Source organism: Eriocheir sinensis, chromosome 10, assembly GCF_024679095.1.
Source record: "Eriocheir sinensis breed Jianghai 21 chromosome 10, ASM2467909v1, whole genome shotgun sequence".
Taxonomy (NCBI): domain Eukaryota; kingdom Metazoa; phylum Arthropoda; class Malacostraca; order Decapoda; family Varunidae; genus Eriocheir; species Eriocheir sinensis.
Genome location: NC_066518.1, coordinates 17,278,851 through 17,282,891, shown reverse-complemented (window position 1 = coordinate 17,282,891; position 4,041 = coordinate 17,278,851). Strand labels below are relative to the sequence as shown.

Sequence of the window (4,041 nt, the reverse complement as noted above, 5' to 3'; positions counted from 1 at the left end):
GTGTTAGTGTTTACCCAGTACGTTCAGTGTGTTAGCCTTTACCAGTACGTTCAGTGTGTTAGTGTTTACCCAGTACGTTCAGTGTGTTAGCCTTTACCAGTACGTTCAGTGTGTTAGCCTTTACCAGTACGTTCAGTGTGTTAGTGTTTACCCAGTACGTTCAGTGTTAGCCTTTACCAGTACGTTCAGTGTGTTAGCCTTTACCAGTACGTTCAGTGTGTTAGTGTTTACCCAGTACGTTCAGTGTGTTAGCCTTTACCAGTACGTTCAGTGTGTTAGCCTTTACCAGTACGTTCAGTGTGTTAGCCTTTACCAGTACGTTCAGTGTGTTAGCCTTTACCAGTACGTTCAGTGTGTTAGCCTTTACCAGTACGTTCAGTGTGTTAGCCTTTACCAGTACGTTCAGTGTGTTAGTGTTTACCCAGTACGTTCAGTGTGTTAGCCTTTACCAGTACGTTCAGTGTGTTAGCCTTTACCAGTACGTTCAGTGTGTTAGCCTTTACCAATACGTTCAGTGTGTTAGCCTTTACCAGTACGTTCAGTGTGTTAGCCTTTACCAGTACGTTCAGTGTGTTAGCCTTTACCAGTACGTTCAGTGTGTTAGCCTTTACCAGTACGTTCAGTGTGTTAGCCTTTACCAGTACGTTCAGTGTGTAAGCCTTTACCAGTACGTTCAGTGTGTTAGCCTTTATTAGTACGTTCAGTGTGTTAGCCTTTACCAGTACGTTCAGTGTGTTAGCCTTTACCAGTACGTTCAGTGTGTTAGCCTTTACCAGTACGTTCAGTGTGTAAGCCTTTACCAGTACGTTCAGTGTGTTAGCCTTTACCAGTACGTTCAGTGTGTAAGCCTTTACCAGTTCGTTCAGTGTGTTAGCCTTTACCAGTACGTTCAGTGTGTTAGCCTTTACCAGTACGTTCAGTGTGTTAGCCTTTACCAGTACGGTCAGTGTGTTAGCCTTTACCAGTACGTTGAGTATGTTAGCCTTTACCCAGTGTCTTCAATGTGTTAGCCTTTACCAGTACGTTGAGTATGTTAGCCTTTACCCAGTGTCTTCAGTGTGTTAGCCTTCACCACTGTGTTCAGTATGTTAGCCGTTATCCAGTGTATCCCACTGCGTTAGCCTTAACCAGTACGTTGTTCACTGTGTTAGCCTTTACCGGTTCATTATGTACCTTCATCTGGTATAATCGCTCTATACCCTTTCATCATTATCAAAGGTATACTCTGGAACAGCCTATCCTCTTATATATTTCCTTCTTCCTGGGACCGAAACTCTTTCAAGAGAAAAGTATTATGAGACCTTTGGAACTGAATTTGATCATTATTTTTGACATCCTCTTATATTGAAGTTACGTATTGCTGGCCTTTTTAATACATACTTCCTTTTACCCCTTGGCCTGTATTCCATCCGTAAGGAAAATCTAGCATGGCAGCATAAGGTAATTTGTGGAAAGCTGTAGGCTACGCATGGTGGCTCCGGGAGGAAGGGGGCGGTGTTAAAACCTTTTCAGACACAGGCTTTGCGGTAGCTCTAATTATTGCCTTGTTCGTTGTTATTGTGCCACGCTTTGGTCCGATAAGGTGCTTTCCTCGGCGTGTAGAAACGAGTAGCCCTTATCTGCTTATATAGACCGTTAGTACTAGTTTTATTTTTATTTTTTATCTGTTCAGTCACACTGCCGCGCTCTTCTTGATGGGCGTGCTTGCAGCGATATGGTGTTTTCATCGACCTCCAGGAATGTTTATCAATGACCTTTTCATATTAGTTTTAACATCAACGCTTTGATATTTGCTTCGTTGCGCTGTTTTTTTTTGTTTTTTTTTCTCGTCTGCAGGAACTGTGTAGGAAGGCAGAGTGGGATGCCTTACTTGAACATTACATTTGATTATGTTGATTTGTATCTGCATAATGCCCGTTCCTACGTCCATTGCCAGTGATTACTGTTGTATCTTTTATGTTAGGGGCGGCGAACAACGTGCAATATGCAGTCATTGTATCGTCGATAATTTTTGAAAGTGTGTAATGAACGTTCTCTCAAAATAATTCCCCACATAATCCTAAGAAAATATATATACACAAATTTTCACATGTGGAAAAAAGGGGCTCGAATTGTAATGTGTAGGCTTATTAGCCTCTTGTTGTCTCCTTATGTCCTTGTGTATCCTTGTCTAAGAATGGGAGAAAGAGGGGAGGAAAGAACATGGAATTAGAATTCACTATTCTTGCGAGACTGAGGATGGACGCCGCACCCCGTCGCACCTAACACTCGCATAACCTACTCAAGTCTTCCTGCGGGCGAGCCTTTGCAGTTAGGTTCCCTCGTGAAGCCTCAGGTGAGCGGATGGAATGTTAATGAGAGGAGCCCCAGCGGTTGGCTCGGTCGGCTGCATCGCGTCCCAGACCACGACTCTGGCGAGGAACACAGTCACTGCCCAGCCCTTCCTCTTGCTTATACCTGCTCGTCCTTCCCTCCTTCCCTTAACTAGATACGGGCCAAGGCAAGAAGTCCCCTTCCCTACCTCAACTCCCTTCCCTACCTCAACTCCCTTCCCTACCTCAACTCCCTTCCCTACCTCAACTCCCTTCCCTACCTCAACTCCCTTCCTTACCTCAACCCCCTTCCCTACCTCAACTCCCTTCCCTACCTCAACTCCCTTCCCTACCTCAACTCCCTTCCCTACCTCAACTCCCTTCCCTACCTCAACTCCCTTCCCTACCTCAACTCCCTTCCCTACCTCAACTCCCTTCCCTACCTCAACTCCCTTCCCTACCTCAACTCCCTTCCCTACCTCAACTCCCTTCCCTACCTCAACTCCCTTCCCTACCTCAACTCCCTTCCCTACCTCAACTCCCTTCCCGACCCCAACTCCCTTCCCGACCTCAACTCCCTTCCCGACCTCAACTCCCTTCCCGACCTCAACTCCCATCCCGACCTCAACTCCTTCCCCACCTCAACTCCTTCCCACCTCAACTCCCTTCCCTACCTCAACTCCTTCCCTACCTCAACTCCCTTCCCTACCTCAACTCCTTCCCTACCTCAACTCGCTTCCCTACCTCAACTCCCTTCCCTACCTCAACAACTCCTTCCCTCCCCCAACTCCTTCCCGACCACAACTCCCTTCCCGACCTCAACTCCCTTCCCGACCTCAACTCCCTTCCCTACCTCAACTCCCTTCCCTACCTCAACTCCTTTCCCTACCTCAACTCCCTTCCCTACCTCAACTCCCTTCCCTACCTCAACTCCCTTCCCTACCTCAACTCCCTTCCCTACCTCAACTCCCTTCCCTACCTCAACTCCTTCCCTACCTCAACTCCTTTCCCCACCTCAACTCCCTTCCCACCTCAACTCCTTCCCACCTCAACTCCTTCCTACCTCAACTCCCTTCCCTACCTCAACTCCCTTCCCTACCTCAACTCCCTTCCCAACCACAACTCCCTTCCCTACCTCAACTCCCTTCCCTACCTCAACTCCTTCCTACCTCAACTCCCTTCCCTACCTCAACTCCCTTCCTACCTCAACTCCTTCCCTACCTCAACTCCTTTCCGTACCTCAACTCCCTTCCGTACCTCAACTCCCTTCCCTACCTCAACTCCCTTCCCTACCTCAACTCCCTTCCCTACCTCAACTCCCTTCCCTACCTCAACTCCCTTCCCTACCTCAACTCCCTTCCCTACCTCAACTCCCTTCCCTACCTCAACTCCTTTCCCTACCTCAACTCCCTTCCCTACCTCAACTCCCTTCCCTACCTCAACTCCCTTCCCTACCTCAACTCCCTTCCCTACCTCAACTCCCTTCCCTACCTCAACTCCCTTCCCTACCTCAACTCCTTTCCCTACCTCAACTCCCTTCCCTACCTCAACTCCTTTCCCTACCTCAACTCCCTTCCCTACCTCAATATCCTTCCCTTCCCATCCCTTCCTTTCTCTTCCCTTCCCTTCCCATCCCTTCCTTTCTCTTCCCTTCCCTTCCCATCCCTTCCTTTCTCTTCCCTTCCCTTCCCATCCCTTCCTTTCTCTTCCCTTCCCTTCCCATCCCTTC

At 48.2% G+C, this 4,041-nt stretch overlaps 1 long non-coding RNA gene across 1 annotated transcript; it reads right to left on the bottom strand.

Moving 5' to 3' along the window:
• Window positions 1-746: 746 nt before the first annotated feature.
• LOC126996654 (uncharacterized) lies at window positions 747-3,794 on the bottom strand. The gene is made up of 3 exons (XR_007751332.1): window positions 3,696-3,794; window positions 3,130-3,273; window positions 747-2,917 (listed from the first exon to the last, which is right to left on the bottom strand). It is a non-coding gene; the product is annotated as an uncharacterized LOC126996654 (long non-coding RNA).
• Between the last annotated feature and the right edge of the window lie 247 nt (window positions 3,795-4,041).